This window comes from Nuphar pumila, chromosome 12, assembly GCF_984573655.1.
Source record: "Nuphar pumila chromosome 12, dmNupPumi1.hap1.1, whole genome shotgun sequence".
In the NCBI taxonomy this organism is placed as follows: domain Eukaryota; kingdom Viridiplantae; phylum Streptophyta; class Magnoliopsida; order Nymphaeales; family Nymphaeaceae; genus Nuphar; species Nuphar pumila.
In genome coordinates this window covers 47,832,115-47,852,906 of record NC_143260.1, presented here as the reverse complement: position 1 = coordinate 47,852,906, position 20,792 = coordinate 47,832,115, and the positions used below count along the sequence as shown (strand labels likewise).

General features: G+C 40.3%; 1 long non-coding RNA gene across 1 annotated transcript; it reads left to right on the top strand.

The window, feature by feature from the left end:
* Positions 1-3,856: 3,856 nt before the first annotated feature.
* Positions 3,857-4,213, top strand: LOC149820878 (uncharacterized). The gene is made up of 2 exons (XR_016426772.1): positions 3,857-4,063; positions 4,162-4,213. It is a non-coding gene; the product is annotated as an uncharacterized LOC149820878 (long non-coding RNA).
* The last annotated feature ends 16,579 nt before the right edge of the window (positions 4,214-20,792 follow it).

The window sequence follows — 20,792 nt, the reverse complement described above, 5'->3', positions numbered from 1 at the left end:
TTGTATTTCAGACCTAAGTCTAAGTGAGCATGCATAATTCTCCTCAATATGGTCCTATCAAACCATGCCCAGTCTACATGCAATCCATGTCAGCTGGGTTCAAGTCTAGGCTCCTAGGTTCACATGATATCAGAAATTAAAAGCTGACAGTTCAAAGAGCATGATTTTGATAATTGAGCTAAGTCAAAGCACATAATTGATCAGACGAAGACAGGTCCCATCTCGGTCGCCAAACCTGTTATCATCGCAAAATTTTTCCCCTCCCTTGCGAGAGAGAAACGAATTTGCGAGTCAAACTCGACCAAAGTTTTGAAAATGATTTTGAAAATTTACTCGCCTCCGTTTTTAAAATTTACGGGAAAATTCCGTGGAATGGGATCCGCCTGTCGGTACGAGGTTCAACCGTTCCTGGCGCCTTTACCAGGGGTAATTGAACCAAGGATCAATTACGTGCTTTAATTTGACTCAAATAGCTAAATTATGCTCTATTTTTCCTAGAATGCACAAAGAATCAGGCTTGTGCTATGAAATTTTTAAAAAATGCAAGTTTGAGAAACTATGATGTTTGCTTTGGAAAATTGAAATGCATTTGGAAAAATGATTGGAAAAGTGCTTGAAATTGGAGTTTTTGGGAAAATCATTGAATTTCATTGGAAATCAGAAATTTGCATTGAAAAGTGATTTCTCAGGAAAGCTTGAAAAACTGAGAAAATTGGTTTTGAGATTGGAAACTTGGAATTGCTTTTATGAGAAAATGGATTTGAGAATCTTGAGAAAATCTAAGAAATTTATTGGAAAATGACTTTTGAAATGGAAAATGAATTCTCAGGAAAACTGGAAAATATGAGAAAATCGATTTCTGAAAACTTGGGATTTTGAAATTTGAGAATTTGAAAACATAGGAAAATCTTGATTTGAACTTGGGAAATGCTTTGAAATGTCATTTGAAAACTTAGGATTTTGAGAAAATAAGATCCTGAGAAAGACTTGGAAATTCTTGAGAAAATTGAATTTTCTGAAATTGGAAAATGAGTTTGAAAATAATGCAATTTGAATGATATGAATGAATGAATATGAGTTTAAAAGAGAATTTCAATTGAGGAATTGGAAAATCCTTTTAAAACTTTGAAAAATGCAGTGCATTTTGAAGTTAGCCTAAATGTGTAGGCTGAATGTGGCTAATACGAAGATCATAAATCTTGGTTTTCTTCGTATTCTGACTATGGCCATAAATACGAATCCCACCGAGTTTATAAACTCCATAAAAGCTTGTGCACGTGCCATTCGTGTAAACCATAGTGGATTTGAAATAAATGCACATGAATCATACATTAAATATCGAAATTTGCATAAATTAAACTATATGCAATGCAGCCCTATTCTAAGCGGAAAAGTAACTCTTATTCCAAATTATTACATTTGAGGTTACATTGAATTGAAATGAAAACATAAAATCTAAGTCTTCTTCATGAATGTTCCTGCAAAACTAGAAAACAAGGTTAGCACAAAAATGTAGGTTATTCTAAATTTATCCGAAAATATGAGAAATTATCGGATATTATTCAGATATAAACCCAAATTCATACCCCCCTTTGATATAAACATAATAAATAATGAATAAATTTGGAAAATAAACTTGAAAATTCGAAATTGGGGTTCAAAATGACCAAAATACCCCTGATGACCTTGAAATCAGGGTTTTATGAAAGAATTTTTGTAAATTTTGGAATTTTGAAAATCAAATGAAATAAATCAAACATAATATGATAAAATATGATGATATGCATGAAATTTAGGAGAATTATAAATTGAAATTTCGAAATTTAGGTCAAAATGACCAAAATACCCCTGATAACAAGACTATGGCCTTGAAACCAGGGTTTTCTGAAATAAATTTTGCAAAATTGAAAAATATGAAATGCAAATGAGATTAAAATTAACCCTAATATGATTCTACATGCTTATGTACATGATACAAACCCTAACATGGCGAAAATATCATAAAGTATCGAATTTAACTTGATTTTCGCTTCTGAATTTAAAGATAAACTAACACATGGAGCAAATGAACTTGGAATTAAACCAAATTTGGCATGGACAACTAAAATAACCCTAGAAACATAATGGATCTCTAAAATATAATTTTTTTGTATTTTTAAATATGGAAATTCAAATAAAAAACCTAAATTTTGTGATTTTTGCCTAAAATGTTGATTCTAAAGGGGATTTAGGATATCAAATTTCCATAACAATTTCCCAAATTTCATGGGGTGACAGAGTACAGTAATTCAAGGATTTTTTATTTTTACACTTTCTGGTTTTGACCTATGGTCGGAGCTGTACCACTCCGGCAAGTCGGATCGGAATCCGGCGACTCTAGTAAATGAAGGAAACAGACAGGTTTCGGTAGAAAATTTGGGAAAAATGGCAGAAAGATGGGAAAATGGCTTAAACTGTGGGAAAATGTCCCTGACAAACAGAGTAAGATTTTATTTTTTGACACCATTAGGATTAAGGTTACGGTTTGGAAAAGGCCACACTGTTATCAGAGACCTAAATCTCTGGAATTTCTGGACATTGGAATCTGTTAGACAGAAAGAGAAAATCCGGGAAAAATAATGAAACAGATCCAAAAATTCCTAAATTTTGGGAAATGATATGAAATTATGTTAGGAACAACTTTTATGTTGAAAGTTGTTGCAGACGAACTACAGATTTGGAGGAGTCGGTGCATTAAGATCTGTCTATATCCTGACAAAAGAAAATCGAGATTTTCCCAGGGGTCTGAGAAATCCGATTTTTTACAGAGGTCAAAACTCACTGGAAAAACCTCAAAATTTCCAGATCATCAGTATATTTGATTATGAATACACTGTGATTTTTGGAGGACAATCCGGATCTCCCACGAGGGTGGTGCCGGAGGTTCTTTTCTGCTAAAGCAGAAATTGAAATTTCTGGAGGGTCCAAAATCCAGTTTGGTTTTCGATTTATTTAACAAGGTTCTAAAATCCTAACTGATCCATATTTTTGACATACAATCATAGACAAACAGAGACAGACATAACAAAATTTTTTGAGATTTATCGACAAAAAATTGAGCATAAAATGATGACTAGACTGGACGGCTAAATGGAAAATGTATAAACTAATAGGACATGCATTAATGAAACAAGTGAAATGTATCTAATGAAATCAATTAAAAAAAAAATACCTAAATTATACAATCTATATAAAATCAAAACAAAGGAAAGAGGTGAAATATTTATTTGATATAGCCATTGAAATGAGGGGTTCAATCCATCGGCTAGATGAACCCTCTCATTTACGCATGCTTTGTCATGAAAAGTAAAAAAAAAAAAAAAATAGAAACTTAAGGTTTCCTACCTTCTAACACCATAAAGAAAGCCTTACCTTGCAATAATTTCAACCCCAAATTCCTCATCATTTTCATGAAAGCCATATGTAAGGGTCTCATTTCGACGATCAACCAAGAAACCCAACATGTGGTACTTAATAAGATCAACAAGACATACAATATGTCTTACCTTAAGGGGCAGTTACGGCAATGGAGGAGTGGAACGATGGTTGGCTGCCACAAGTGATGTCACCAGTAAAGATGGTTGGAGCTCTTGGGGAAAACAAAAGGGAATAGAGGAGACTGCACGGTGAAGAAGGCTGGAACAAGGCTGCAGCCGTTTGAAGGTTGAAGGAGGAGGTTGCAGCGTCAAAGAGGCTGCTGTAATAGCTTGCTGCTGTAGCTGTAATGAAAGGCTGTGGATGGCAGCTGCTGGTGGCACTGTTGGGTGCTGTGTAGAAGAGGTGAACTGGCTGGTGGCTGTTGACTGGAGCAGTGAGCGTGGAACCGGTGGAAGAAGCCGTTGGCTGGTGGCTGTTGGCTGGAGCAAGGAGCTTGGAGGTGGGCTGCAGCAAGGATGGTGGCTGGAATGGAGAGCTGGCTGAAGCTAGAGTATTTGAAGAAGATGGCTGAATGTTGCTGCAGCTGCAAAGAGGATGTCGGAGGTTGAAGATGATCTGGAGCTGCTGGGCATGGAGCTTCAAAGAGGTGCTGCTGGCTGCAAGGAAGAAGATGGTTGAACCGTTCTAGTGGTGGCTGCAGCTTTTGTTCGATGGCTGGGCATCCAAAGAGGTGGCTGTAGAGAGGTTGGAAGGCTGCTGTGGCTGTAGCAGCTAAGGAGAGAAGAAGGGAGGTAAAGAGAGAGAATAGGAGAGAGGCGTGAGATGGGAGAGGAGCCGTAAGTGGCTTCCTTTTCTCTTTTCTTTTAACCAAACCCAACTTAGGTCTTTAATCAGCCTCAACTTAGGGTTTTTAGGGGTTAATGAAAAGAGAGGGAAAGAGTGTATGTGAATGGGCTGGAGAAGGGAAAGGAAGGAAGGGAAGGGAAGAAGAAAAGAAAGGGAAGAAGAAGAAAAAGAAAGAAAAGGGAAAAAGAAAGGAAAGAAAGAAAAGGAGGGAAAAAGGAAAAGGGAAAGAAAAAAATGAGAAAATGAAAAGTGGGGCTGGAGGCTTGGGTGACCACCTTGTGGGTCCCACCTCCTCTCTAAAAAAATAAAAATAAAAAAATAAATAAAAATCAATAAAAACAAAAATAAACAAATAAAAAGAAGCATTTTTTTTATATAAAATAGAAAATTAAATGAATGGGCCATCTCAGAGCGGGTCCAAATTCCACATTTGAAATTCATTTTGACGATTAGAGGGGTAAAATAGTCTTTTTAGAAAGTTTCTAGACGAAACGAGCTATTTTTGGCAGTTTTTTAAACGAGCTCGGATTTTGAAGTTCAATACCCCGTTGCGAAGCAAATCCAGAGTAGAATTTAAAAATGTAATTTTGAAAGAAATCCATATTGTTTTTCTCGAGAAAATGCTTCCAACCGAAACGAGCTATTTTTGGCAGTTTTTGAAACAAGCTCGGATTTTGAAGTTCAATACCCCATTGCGAAGCAAATCCAATGTAGAATTTGAAAATTTGATTTTGAAAGAAATCCAGATTATTTTTCTTGTGAGAAAATATTTCCAAATTTTGACTCCCGGGGGTAAAAATGTTAATTTTGGAAACCCAAGGTTTCAAATTGATTTCTAAAAGCTTTTAAAACTCGATCTGGATTGAAATTTATAAAACTGGAGTTCTGGACTTCGAAAATGGAATGAAATGTGATGAAATGTTATGAAATGCTGAGAAATGATATGAAATGATGAGAAATGACATGAAATGCTATGCGAAATGCTAACTCTGAATGAAGAATTTTGGATGTCAGACCCTGATTGACACTTGTATCAGTTCAAAAAGTGTTAAAATTGACAAAATTTGCAAAAAATGGTTGAAGAAATGATTTTCGAGCTCTGCCAAGCTAGAGTGACACTAGAAATTAGGGTTTGAGCTAGATTAAACTGAAATGAACTGGATTGAGCTGGGTTTTAGAGTTTTAGAACTCAAATGAACAGACCAGGCACTGACTCAACTGACCTTTCCGACTGAATTTTCAAGAAAAGCTGTCATTTTTAGAGAAATGGTACGGAATGATCACTAGAGTGAAGTGAATTACGAACCTGAACTGGGTTTGAGCTAGAACAAAGGTCAGTAATACTGATATGAACTAAAATCAAAGCTTGAACACTAGCTCAATTGACTGAACTCTGCTCAATTTCAGCTGAAAGAGCTAAAATGGACTAAAATGGGCTCCTAGACACTTGGAAATGGTTTTGAACTGAAACTGGAGCACTTGAACTCCTGGTGAGCTCAAGTTAGACTCTGGGGAACATGACTGACTGAGAATGACTGACTTAGAGACAATTGGCTTGGATTCAAGTGAGAAATGAGCTCATTTTTGAAGAAATGATCCCATTTTGGCAGGAATGGTCAGAAATGAAAATGGTCTGTTCATTGTGAGCTCAGATGAGCTTGAGATGACTGATATTCTAACTGTCTTGAACTGACCAATGAGCTTGGTTGACTCCGACTGACTGGGGTCCGGGATGACCTAGGGGTAAAATGGTAATTTTCCTAATGAAAATGGGTAAAATGGTGATTTTCTGAAACTGACTCAGGGTTTGACTCCTATACTGACCTGACAGGGTTGGCATTGCCTGAGGAGGATTGTTTGAGAATGAGTGAGGAAAATTTGGGGTGTTTACAACTTCCTCTCTTTTATGGAGAAAGCGTGCGTTTCTTTTATACATTTCAGCGGCATCTCCCCTCTTTGGTAGGAAATCGCCACGCTTAATTCGGGGAAATGGATGCGCACCGTTGTGCGTACTTTACATCCATCAAGGTTGCAAAAACCCTTGGCCATAGCCAGGCCATACGTAATTGACTTAGTTTTTACGTAAAGAGCATTTTGCCAAAAAGCTGAAGCCTTTCCAATAGGGGCTTCATTCGTCAAGCAGAATCTTGAACGAGGAGCGGTCAAGGAATCGCATGGGCGATTTGGAGTTGATCTCCATTTGAACGCTCATTTATGCGCTATATATATAGTATAAGCAGAAGCCTGTGCTTTATACAGCGGCGGCGTAAAGAAATGCATATACTATTGTTCAGGGTGTGTAACTGAACGAAATATTCTACATATATAACAAAGCAGAAGCCTTGGCATCGTTCGACGCGACGGCGTAAGTAAATACATTGCAGAAAGCAGGAGCCTTGGCATCGTTCGACGCGATGGCGTAAGTAAATGCATAATCAGAAGTGCAGTAATCGGAAGTGCAGAAAACAGGGAGCCTTGGCATCATACGACGCGACGACAAAGGTAAATTACATAGCCTGTGCGATATAAGACGCGTCGACAGAATCAACAGATATACACCTAGATCCGTATCCAACGATAGTTACGAGGCGAGCGGGTGAACACCGAAGTGTTCTGAAGGGCTCAACCAAGAACTAGGGCGAGATACCATTTTAAAAGCGCATATACTGCTTGTTTGAACATAGATATATCCGACGATAGTTACGAGACGAGCGGGTGAACACCGAAGTGTCCAAAAAGGGCTCAATCAAGAACTAAAGCAAGATATTACTTCAGAAAGTATATTCTATATACAAACAATCAAATACTTGAGAGAGATGGATCAACGAAGTGAACTTACTTCAAATCGTGGAAGAAACAGCTCCGAGTTGCTCCTTTGACTTTGAGCCTTCCTTCGAGAGGTTAGACTAAGTCAGATGAAGCTGACTTAGTTGAGAAAGAGGTAGAGCAGGTCAAGCTACTCAACCTAAGTGGTTTGAACCAAACAGGGTTCGATCCAAGTCAACTGGGTTCAGCAGGTTCGAACTCAGCTCACGTAGGCTAAGTCTGGGTTCAGAAATCCAAACCGGAGTCTGGACCAAAAAGGACTTTGACTTTGACTTTAAACCCAACTAGGTTCAAGTCAAGTCAACTGGGTTTGGACCAGGTCAAGTGGGTTCAGACCCAGGTCAGGTGGGTTAGGACCAGGTCAGGCAGGCTCAGGCTAAGTCAGGCAGGCTCAGACCAGGTCAGGTGGGCTCAGGTGGGCTAGGCTAGGTAGGGGAGGTTTAGGAGAGAGAGAGAAGGCAAGAGAGAGAGGGGGGGTCGATTTTTATGAGAAGAGAGAGAGTGAGGAGGGCTATTTATAGCCCAAGCCCACCTCCTCTTGGGTTTTTCCATGCCCCTTCTACCCCCTTGGCTTCTTTTTAATTCCAAGAGGTTCCTTGGTGTGGGGCCCACCTAGATATTTCCATGGGATAATTTGTGGGTCCCACCAGATATTTTCTGAGGAATATTTCTGTGTGTCCCACCAATATTTTTGTGGGTCCCGCAAGAATTTCGGGTTTTCGGCGATTTTTTTCCGAAAAATTCTAATTACGCCATTCCCTTCGTATTGACGTAACTAAGAAAGTTGGCTCGCATGAATCCTTTGATTTCATTCAGGTAGGAAGTTATGGCTTCCAGAGTGTTTGAGCATATATTCGCGATTCGACGAATATCCCTAGTATAACTGGCTCGCAGGAATTGATTCGTTTCGCATTCTGAGGAAAAATGCTATTTTTACCGGTAAATGCCTCATGAATTTTATTCAGATATTTTCTGAAAAATTGCGGGTCTTACAACAAGAGAGAGCAAGGACTTCAGTTTATCTCAACCTAATATTCTTCACAAAAATTGTTGTCATATTGCCGCAATATTTTGGGAGGTGATCATAACAAACCCATTGTCTAAACAGATGATAGATTCATCGGCAAAAGGCATTGACTTATAGTCAGACTAATATCTCCCCTAACACTAACACAGCCCATCAAATACTTACTTGAATCTGTTGCAGAACAACGAATGTAATGCCAGGTGTTCCTTGGACCCACTGAACTAGAACATTTCAGGTGGATGCGATGCGAATCTTATGGAGAGGTTGTGCCATAAGCCTTTCTCTTTTTTTTTTTTTAGCAACCAACAGACTCGGCTACAGCTTTTGAAGATGTAATCACTTACTTCGTACCTGCATCCAGAGGAATCAGAAACGAAACAAACAACAAAAAAAAAAAGGGAAATACAAAACAAACAATCAAAAGAACTGTGGTGATTTTTTTTTATGATGGGTCGTGGCTGAGTCCTCATTATGATAACACACGACCTCAGCGAGGAAACATTTGCTCCTCTCCCAACTATCAGATAGATCTTCCAGCCAGTTTGATTAATTTCATCAGGCATCTGCGATTAATTACCCCTTTGAAGGCAGGTAATCGATGTCATCCATCTGACTACTACTCACAACACCTAGGTGTTTTAGTTCAAGCTCGACACCAGCGCCAGCCCCAGAAATCTAATAACCAGGATGGTGCGATTTAATCAAGGAAAGGTGGGATCCATGGACAGTATATCATAAATCATATGTCAAAACATGTGGGATTTTAGCTCAAGACAAGCGTTATCATCATCTGTAGACAAAGCATACACCCCTGCGATTCAGCTTGCAACCGTCAGTTACTAAGTTAACGATTTCAGCTTATCTGATGCAACGTGGATCTAAGCCTGTATGATCACAAGGAATCACAATAACAAAATGTTGAGACTGAAGCATTACAAAAAAAACTAAAGCAAAAATAGGGGTAAAATGTTGAACGAGACCAGACTGGATCATATAGATGGACATGCGGAACATGATTCTAGATCCCAGCCGCAACGAGATCATTCAGAACCACTGAGGCAGAATGCAGAGATTATTAACAAATGACTATGTTCAACATAAATGAGAAATGGAATAAGGTGGAATAAAATGGTCATCCGATTGAAATGACATAATAACAAGGAAATCCAACAAAATCAATCGATGACATGGATTAGATGCTAAAGGTTGGTAAATAATCATGAATACAATGCAAAGAATAATCAGGAAAAGAATAGAGCTAAAAGATCAACCAAATATACATATTAAAGTAAGTAAAAGGAAAATCTGATATAAACAGGAAATCAACTCGTAACATGCCATCCAACGATCCAGAACAAAATGCAAAGCTTAAGGAATTAGGATTTAGAGTCGCGAAAATCAATTATACATTATGGAACATTCCTGCTATATTGATCCTGGATGTAGATTCCTCAACAAAATATAATGAAACAGGGGTCCTATTTATACGAAGAAAATGAGAAAACACCAGGGAACATAGCTTTTATGCAGGTTTGAAGCTAGGAAGCTTGCAGACCTGTGGTTTAACCAGATGATAATGAGGATTTAATCAAAAGAGAATGACCCGATGCTTGAAATCATAATGCCAATAGGAATCAAAACAAAACAACTTATATATGAAGAGAAAAATTAAACGGAACACCCAAGATCCTCAAAAAAAGAAAACTAATCCGAAAGTAAAGTCGGGAATTAGTGAGAGGATCGTATTGAGATCCCAACAAACCATGAGGGTCTATTGAATTTGGCAACCGTAAACCAAAAAAAAGGCGAAATAGCAGAACAACAAAAGGAGAAATAGAAAGAAAAAAATTTGTTGGAATTGGGACTTCCATTTGCTGTTGCGCGAGATGGTTTGAAGTTGCAATAAGCAATCCAATACCACCCAAGGTGCGTGAATAGAGATTTGATATAGGAGAAAAGAGAGATTCGGAGAAAATAGAGAGGAAAGGGGATGGGCTTATTGGATTATGCAGAGAACCTGAATGAGGGAGCCAAACTCTTCCCTTCCACTGTAGATGCCTTTTGTCTCTTGCTGCAGGGATTCTTCGTTGCTGAGATTCCACTGAGGAGGGTCGGAAGATGGAAGGATCTCTTCTGGTTGTTGGGTGGCCTTCCGAATCCGAAATGAAGAAAAGGAAGATTGGATAAAGGGGAACAATGGACGAAAATCCGTCCCTGATGGATGGTGGATTCCTCCTTTTAAAGAAGAAGGGGAAAACTCTAGAAGAGCTTCCGTTAGAGATGAAGGGCAGGTGAAGATGGTTGCCATGGATCAATGGTCACAGATGGGGGCTGGGGTTCCGTTGGCGATGAAGGGTTTAGGGAGGAGGAGATGGAGATGGCGGTTTAGAGGATCAGAGGGTTGATGGAGGCCATGGGGAAGGTTCTGGAGGATTCAGGGGTAGCTGCTTGCGGCTGAGAAGGAGGATGCTCGAGAGAGAGGTTTTTCCGAACCCTAAAAAAAAAAATTTGTAAAAAGGGGCTTTTGCAAAAAGACGGTTCCCTGCGAAAAAGTTTTCAAAATGATGGTCTTTTCAAAAGTTTTTGCAAAAGAATGGTTTTAGTTAAAAGACCGTTTTCAAAAAGAGTTTTTTTTTTCAAAAATCCCGATTTTGTTTCTTTTTTATATTTTCATTTTTTTTGTTCTTTTCTTTACTATATATATATATATATTTGATATTTTCAAAAATAAAATTCCAAAACTAAGAGATTTAAACTAATTTTACAAAATTTCAAAATATTTATATAAAAAAAAAGATTCTTTTCTGAAAAATCAATGTTATTTTGAGAAAATTTCTTCAGAAAATGGTTTTGGACCCAAGTTTTGAGAAAATATTCGAGTTTTAAACCTCGATTTGAGAACTATAACACGATGGATCCAAACGGATGCCGGACGAAGTGTCTGAGCTTTTAAAAAGTTATTTTTGATAATTTTGAGAATTTGATTTAAAATTGGATAATGAAGCTCAGATTTGGATTTTGATGTAGATCCGGATCCGAAATTGAGTCAGATATGTAAAATGAATTTAATTTCAACAAAATTTGAGAAACAAAATGGAATTTAGATTTAAAACTGACTCAATTACCCAGAAAATGGGGGCAAAGGGAAAAACGGGGATATTTACAACATTTTGAAAAATTTGGGGTGTTCACAAGAGGGTAGCAGCCAGGTGGTATGCAGACCACATTAACCCTATCGAACTACGAGAGTTCGATAAAGTTGTTAACTTGTTCATTGAGCGCTTCATGTTCAATGTTGAAGCCTCACCAACCCTCAATCATCTGTACAAACTGAAACAAAATGAGAATGAAAAAGCCAGCGAATTCAACCACAGGTGGAGAAGCACCTGTAACAGAATGAAGGTTCCTATCCCTGAGGAACACGCCCTGCAGATCATTTTGAATAACTTTGCCCAGCCTCTGAGGAACCTCATTTCTACTTCGTCGGCCAAATCATTCATCAAACTAATCGAAAGAGCTGAATGGCTCAAGACCGGCCTGGACAATGGTCTTTACGAAGGATATCCTTTTGTCAGAGGGAATCCTGATCAGAAGAAGAAGGCACACGTCGCCTACTCTGCAGAATTTTCGAATCAGGGCAGCGGCAGTTCTGGCAACAAGAAGGGCAAGAAAAATCGTAACAAGAACTCAGGGCACTCCAGGGCCAAAAGGACAAACTCTGCAGCTCAGAAGGGGAAGTTTGTCAAGCCACAGCCTGTTCAGTCAGCGCCTCAGCCAGAAGCAAAACAGTTAGAAAAGCTGAAACACGAGGGTTGGAGTTATGACCGAGAGTTCACAGCTCTGGAACAGTCCCGCGAAGACATCTTGGAATATATGATGTCAAAAGGAATGATTAAACTCCCCAAGGTAGCAGATTCTCCCGTTGCTATGGGAAAATGGACTGATAAGTTCTGCAAGTTCCACCGGACTGTCGGACATGACACAGAGCACTGTTTTGTCCTAAAGAACATCATCCAGGATTACATTGACAAGAACTTGTTAATCGAGGATGAAGAAGAACAACCAGAAATCTTGTCCAAACCATTTCCCAATCATTCAGCTTCGGTCATTACAGAGCAGACATTTTCTCTTCAGGGCAGTATCCAGCCATGTTCTAGTCAGGACATTCAGGATCAGCATCAGGTCCTGGTCCTTCATCAAGCACAGTCTTCCGCCAAGAGGGTAGATATTACTGCATTTTCCAGCAACAAGAAGCCAGCAAAAGCAGCGGCAGCAATTGCCAAGATAGTTCCCAAGATTCCGAAGCGCTTCATCAAGGCAGCTTCGAAGAAGGATGAAACTTTAGGGTCAGTTCAGAAGCCAATCACTGCTTTATCCAACATTTCTATCCTGGATCTGACCCACGCTTCGCCCGAGCACCAGCAAGTGTTAGAAGACCTGCTCAGAAAGATCAAGGTCAAGCCTAGCACAACGCCACAGGATATGGCTCAGATTGTCAATCAAGCAATGACAAATGCGCCAATCACATTTTCGGATAAGGATCTGCCAAAACCTCATTCATTCCACAACAACGCTCTCTACATAGTGGTGTGAATCAGGGGCATGATAGTCTCTCATGTGCTAGTGGACGGAGGCAGCAACTTAAATATCTGTCCAGAAATGACGGCCAAGGCTTTGGGATTGAAAGAAGAGGAATATACCCCAGATCCGATAACGATCTACGGTTTTGACAACCATGAGCAGATAGCAAAGGGCAAGGTATTTCTCAAAATTTTCATCAATTATTCGGTACACACTGTCCTCTTTCATGTGGTCAACGTGCTGCCCACATACAACTTGTTGCTTGGATGCACTTGGATCCACAACGCCAATGTTGTTCCATCAAGCTTGCATCAATGTATCAAGTGGTCGAAGGGAGGCATGATCACTACGGTCCTAGGAGAGGATCCATAAGAGCGACTCCTGCAGCCAATGATTCCCCGTCCTACTTTCACTACCAACATCCCGAGCATCCGGGAAATCGATGAAATCAATTTAAGTGAAAGCTTGGACATGTTAAAGCTGAAAGAAGTCCAGCCGACAGAGAACGTTACAGCAGTGGTTCAATGGCAGGGACCTCACTTCTTCAAACTAGGTGGGCACCTCGACTGTACTTCCTTCCAGAATCACCCTCTTTTCCCTTAGTTCTCAAAAGCTAAGAGAGGGTTTGATCTTCTGATGAAGCATGGTTATCAGCCCTTCAGGGGCTTGGGCAGAAATGAAGATGGCATTCTGGAGCCGATTGTCCCCACTTGGCATATTGAAGGTACAGGCTTAGGTTTCACGGGTCAATCATCCGGCAGGAAGACCACCTTCATCAAAAGAGCCCAGTGAAGAAGACAATGCCAGTGTTTTCTGTTTTTCTTTCCCTTTTGAGTCATCTTGTAAGGGGCAAAAGATCCGCCCCGGTTTTCTTTCTTTCCTTCAATGGTCTGTAAATATCAGACTTAAATCAATGAAATTTTGATTCCTATTTCTCATCTTGGTGTACACAAATTCTTGCTTATATCTCTTTTCCATAATTGTCATTCTTTGTTTTCTTACAAAAAGGCTATTTTCAAAAACCTTTTATCCTTTTCTCAAAAACCTTCTTTACGCTTTCAGGATTGCCGGGATCATGGCTCCTAAATCGCTCAAAAAGCTCATCATCAATACCAATTTTTATCAAAATAAATCCAAACCGGTCAGAATCTGCAAGGCAAAGGCAGGGGCTGAAGTCAGCAGAATGACAGAGCAAATCGAAGGGTTGGCAGAATTCGACTCGACGATTCAAGATTTTCCAGAATTTGCCAGTATTCAGAAGCAGGATGAACCATCACCATTGGTTCAATATCCAACAGAGGATGTCAACATCGGTTCGGAAGATGATCCGAAAATCCTCAAGATCGGTTCCAGCTTGAATTCGAATGAGAAGGAAAGGCTCATCTATTTCCTCAAACAGCATCGGGAAGTCTTCGCTTGGACTTATAAGGATATGCCAGGTTTAGACCCCAAGTTAGTCGAGCATCGCCTTGTGTTGAAGCCAGATTGCAAACCAATCAAGCAGAAATTGAGAAAGATGGATCCTCAAGTGGCACCGCAAGTTAAAGAAGGACTTGAAGAATTGTTAAAAGCGGGATTCATTTGGACCATTGAATATCCAGACTGGTTGGGGAACATCGTGGCGGTTTCCAAAAAGAATGGCAAAGTCCGGATGTGTATTGATTTCAGAGATCTGAACAAAGCAACCCCGAAAGATGATTATCCACTTCCCAACATCGATCTCCTGATCGATAGCACGGCAGGCCATGCCATGTTTTCCTTTATGGACGGATATTCAGGCTATAATCAGATCAAATTGGCCACTCAGGACCAATCCAAAACTTCTTTTACCACACCTTGGGGTACATTTTGTTATACAGTCATGCCGTTTGGGCTCAAGAATGCTGGGGCAACCTATCAGAGGGCCATGGCAGTTATCTTTCATGACCAGATGCACAAGAACATGGATGCCTATGTGGATGACATCCTGGTCAAATCCAAAGAAGGAGAAGACCATCTCGACGCTCTCGGCCAAGTCTTTGAAAGACTTAGTCTCTACAAGTTGAGACTCAATCCACAGAAATGCGTCTTCGGAGTGGAGTCAGGCAAACTGTTTGGCTATATGATCAGCAAGAAAGGCATAGAAGTGGATCCTGCCATAGCAAAGGCGATCATCGATATGCCGCCTCCCACTAATCTTAAAGAACTGCGAAGCCTTCAGAGTCGCATTCAGTCTATTCGACGTTTTATCTCAAATTTGGCTATGAGATGCGAGCCCTTCAATCACTTGCTAAGAAAAGAAGTGAAGTTTGAGTGGGGATCAGAGTGTCAGCTCTCATTCGAGCGCATCAAGCAGTATCTCATCAATCCGCCTGTTCTGAAGCCACCAGAACTTGGAAAGCCACTCCTTTTATATATTTCCGTCAACCATAATGCTTGTGGCGGATTTCTTGCGCAATATGAGGAAGGCAGTCGGATAGAACACGCCATCTACTACATCAGCAAGACCTTCATTGATTATGAGAAAAGATACTCTCAGATGGAGAAGACATGTCTAGCCTTAGTATGGATGTGTCAGAAGTTAAGACATTATTTGATGGCCTCAGAGATCAAAATTCTGTCAAGACTTAACCCTCTCAAGTACATCCTTGAACAACCTTTCCTCATTGGACGGATTGTAAAATGGCAAGTCCTCCTGATGCAGTACGATTTGGAATATGTTTCTCAGAAGTCAGTCAAGGGTCAGTCCATCGCAGATCAGTTGGCAGATTTCCCGTTGACAGAAGAGATCAAAGCAGAAGATGATTTCCCTGACGATCGTATTTGTAGTATTCAGAAATCCCCAATTTGGACTCTATTCTTTGATGGAGCTAGAAATATGTCTGGTATAGGAATTGGGATCTTGCTAATCACTCCTGAAAAGGAGATGCTCCTTTATTCCCTCAAACTCGACTTCCAGTGTACTCATAATATGGCCGAGTATGAAGCTCTAATATAAGGCCTCAAGATTTTGCAAGACTTTGATGTCAAGAGAGTACATGCCTTTAGTGACTCATTGCTTGTTATAAGTCAAGTTAATGCTGAATGGCAAGTCAAGGATTCAAAGTTAATCCCTTATCAAAAGATTGCCTTAGCCCTTATAGGCAACTTTGAAGAATTTCAGCTTAATCATGTGTGAACACCCCAAAATTTTCAAAAGATTTTATAAAAATGACCCTTTTGCCCCTAAACCCATTTTCTAAGAAAATCAAGTCATTTCTTTAGATTTTCTGAATTAAAATTCGTATTGATATATTCAAAATCAACTCCGGATCCGAATCCAGTACTTTAAATCCATATTTTCTCAAAATCCGGATCAAAAACCCATTTCTGAAGAAATTTTCTCAAAATAGCTTTAAAATTCTCAGAAAAATTTCCTTTTGTAAATATTTTTACAAAAACACAAAAAAATTAGTTTTAATCTTTGATTTCTCGTAAAGCTTTAGGACTTTATTCTAAAAGTACAAAAAAATAGAAAAATGACATAAAAACCAAAAAAAAAAATTGAGAAAAAGTTACAAGAAAAACGAAGGATTTCCAAGCTTCTTGAAGCCCTTTTGCCAAAAACCTCATTTCTTAACCATTTTTTTAAAAAAAAAAATCCTAAAAAGGGGTCCTCTTTCTGGAAAACTTAAAACTATGTAACGACCCCTCTCCCGCACGCTCTTCCCTTCCCTCACCACCGTCCTATTGGCAACAAACCCATCTTCTCCACACCGTCGATCTTCAACCAATTCTTCTTCCCGAACCCTCTGTTTCCCTTTAAGAATGAGCCTCCATCGTTTCTGGAGGGCATCCCATGGTTTTCATTAAGATCAGATATCCACTTCATCTTAAGGAACATCGATCTTCCTTTTTTTTGGCGTCGTGATTTTCTGCCTCTCCTTCTTCAATGCTACCTTCAGAATATACATCCGACGACTGAAACTCGCCCTTCCTCCCTTGAAGCTTCCCCTACAAAAGTAGAAGAAGAATCCCCTTACAAAAGCAGCAAGACCTTCAAATCTAGCGACACCAGCAAATCGAAGGATCGGGTTGATTTCCTCTGTCGGAAGCTTTCTGCGAAGCCAAACATCCACCAATTCCCATAATCGGACTGGACTTTTGGAGGATCGATCATCTCAGCCATCATTGATCCAGCGCCCATTATCGAGCACTGCCTGAATCCCTCTTTTGCGCTCTCCAGGAAAAACCGCAACTCTCTCTCTGACTTTTGAGCCCCGGCCAACAAGGAAGGGATCGATTTCATATCGCGGCTACATACCGGTGGCGTTACTCTCTCCTTAATCGCAGCTCCCACGAACCAGGTAATAATCACCTCCTTCTCCCTTTTTGAAATTGGTTTCTTCTCTGTTTTAGTTCCTGTTAACGCATCCTGGATGGTCTTAAATTGCCTCTAGCAATTTTAATACCTCCTTGTGCAACAATAATGGAATGAACAATTCCAACAATAGTCTCCAGTTTATCGCTTGCAATTTGTTATGATACTTCTCGTATTTTCTTCATTGTTGTGCTCTGGGCTGTGACACACCATCATTTCCTTCCCTTCATCCATGCAACTCTACCCACCTACTTAAATCTCATTTTACATCTCAGAATCTCCAGCAACGACACCCGATCTGATCCAGTATCAGATCGAGTCCGTTCTGCAGAAGATTTTAATCGATCTCATGCTTTTTTTTTTTCTGACTTTAAAAAAAAAATCCTTTTATATCAGTTTCTCTAGTTACATTTGATCATTACCCATTTATGCATCTTTCAATCATGTATGGCTACCTATGGCCTAATATCCCCCCCCCCTTTTTTTTTTGTTATTGCCACCTCGTATTGTATATTCATCCTCTATTTCTCATGTTTTAGTGGTTATAATTCTGTATATCTGTAGTTTATGTCAAAGGTTATTGCCTATCATGATTTCGCTCTCATCTATGTTTCATACTTGTATCCCATTTTGCTATACGATGGTGTATTCTGCAATTCATTCACATATATCCTGTAGAATAACTTGATTTTCTGTTTATGCCTATATCTATCTCATCTCCCTTAAATCGGTATCGGATGTTTCTTGGTCGAATACCTGCTGAATGATAATGTCCTGTCCCGAGCATCCTACTGGATTAATCTCAGCATGGCAACTACAACTTTTTTTTTTCTTTTTTTATTTTTATTATTCTCTTGTCCATATAATTGATTTAATTCATACTTAATGCAATCTTATGATATGTCATGCATTTCTATTTCACTCGGCTCATCCTTGGTGATTCAATTATTTCAATAATGTTGTAGAAATGATAGCAGTATTGACATCCTCAATGTCGGGGCCATTGTCGCTCCATTGCTGTTAGTTGACACGATTACCATCTTGGTGATCCTACATTCATAAAGATGTCTTGCTAATTGTGGTGATTTACCTTTAGTACTATAAAAACCTTCACAATCTGCAGTTGGAATAGACATGGCGGCCTCCTAATCCTTCGTAAGGCCTTGTGTGTGTATGTTAATGGGTGATGTTTATGCATCCATAAAAGGAGCAGGGACATCCAAAAGCAGATCCCAGGTTCGATGATGGAAAGTTTGATTGTACTTTCATGGACTCGGGAAGTCCTATTTTCATAAGTTCGATTATGCCATACCCTACGAATTTTGCAACATCTCTTAGATCCTCAGATGATAGAATTCAAAGAACTCCTAAGGAGAATCCAGGAAGGTTCAAGTCGTCAGTCTTCAATTAGTGACTTGGTCATTATTGCAAAAGCCAAATTTCTATCTAGCTTAGTATTGGCATTGGCTCCAGTGTAGTCACCAGTGCACTCTATGCTTACAATAGCTTATAGGCCTTTTTGCTCCCACCTTCAACTATTGTTTACACCTTCTTCCACCTCCACCTTCAGCACCAACAATTATCTGAGAAACCCAAGTCCCTTAGGGCTCTGACGAAGTTGACATCCAAATCCAATGTTTCTGTTCCTATTGGCTCACCTGAAGAAATTTCATTGGCATAAATTCTATCTTGGCCCCATTGTCTAGACGTCATTATGTTCCCCATTCCACTGTGGCATATCACCACTGATCCCTCTGAATCCTCTCAGCATCTCATTTCTCTCTCACTATTTCATCCCCTTAATACTTTATCATTTCACTTCACTTAAGTTTCATGGTATCTCTTTCTTCTTCACGTTCAGCAAATTTTTTTTTTTTTTTTACATACACCTGTGCTTCCTGTAATTTGGGCCATGCATCAATAGCTACCTGTAACGCCCCGGATTTCCAAAACAAAGCTAAGTTAAAATTTTCATGAATTTCTTTTTTTTTTCTTTGCAGCGGAACTTAGAAAAGCTTTTAGCAGCGGAATAAGACGATAATGAGTCGTCGGTTTTAGAAAGCTCCGAGCACGTTGCAGGTATGTGGCCAAGCAACTCATTGACCACCAAAGTGTTCCATTTTATCGAAAACCACATGTTTATTACAACACTACTGCTTAGAAAAGTAGTATAGGTTCAATAAAAGGAAGCAGTACAAAATCTGTCTAGAGAAACCCTGGAACTCGATGCCGCCTTGCTCCGCATATCGTCACGCAGGTCCAACACCTGAAATCCCCATAAAACGGGGTCAGAGCCACTAATGGTCTGGTAAGCATGCAGTCATACATCCATTCAACTCAAATACAATAATGACCACTCAGGGTCGCAATGCGCAATAACGACGCTCAAGCCTCCAAGACTTAGCGTATTTCGCAAGAGCCTCCTCAGGGCTATGAGTTGAGCATCCGCTCAAGTCCTCATGACTTAGAGCAAGCCTTTTCAGGGCTGGGATTTGAATAGCCGCTTAAGTCTCCATGACTTAGCCATGACCTCTACCGGGTCTCAAAGTGATGTCTAGCTCAAGTCTTCATACTTAGCACATCCGTATCCCACGCATCTAAGGACAACTCTTCGAGCTTCGCTTAGTCGTGCGGATACAACACGGGTCTTTGCCCAGTCGGTCCAGTAGTATACCGAACATGACACCTTCACTAAGGTTATGCAGGACTGACTCAACACGTCATCCACTCATACATCCAAAGCATCGCTGAACCTAAGCTAATGCATTGTTTCGATAATTAACCGCTCCCGCCTTTGGTACGCAGGTAGAGCTATTGTCCGGGCATCAACGCGACGTTCTGGGGGTTGATTATTCTATGTATTTTAGATACCCCAGAGGCCTGTTGACCCTATCCATAGTAGGGCAGTGTGTTTCAACTGGGAGAATCCTACTAGGCCCATATTCGGATGCATCCTCTACTTGCAGTAGTTGGGTTCAATCCTTAGATCTTAAGGATAACCACGACCCCAAAACCCATGAGTGACTGAGGCCATCGTGGACTCTATCAGGTCCAAAGTAAAATACATGTCACTCAAGGCTGTACCATCACTGTCATTCCACAGTGAGCATAATTCCTGAAGGGGTCTGCCAGTCTTACAATTACTTGGACAGAATCTGCATGCCATTTAGGCAGCCCGTGCTTTCAGCACTACGGGAGTATGTACCCGACCCCATTCAGTCTTCCCCAACACAGTCATTACTGAGGGGGTACCCCTAACACGATCTTCAATCGCGGGGTATGTGCGACCTTAAGTCTTATTCATATGCATGCAGAACACCGCTCTTTGGCACTTCGGCCACCACGAGCATCACACCTCTTTGGGTGGAAACAACACACTCTGGCTCTTCGGCCCTTACGAGTCTGGTTGTGTAACCGTTCTCAATGAGCATGCATATGACTCGATCTAAATAGATCGGCTACTCGGCGTATTTTTACGCAACGAGTCCAAACCTAGCCAAGGCGCAACCTCTACTCCGGCTCAGCGGCCCTTACGAGCAAGGTGCCCTTGCAGGCACAAGGATACGAGCCGATCTGTCATCGTTCCATCAACGGACATCATTATGCCGTTCCATTGGTTCCGGCAGCTCTTCTGCCGACCATTTTGTCAGCACCTCCCCTGCTCTACCGGCAGTGGTGCGACGAACCCTTCTACGTTGTAGAGGGCAAACCATGAACTGGGTAGCACTCTGCTATATGTCAGAGTATCCTGCTACG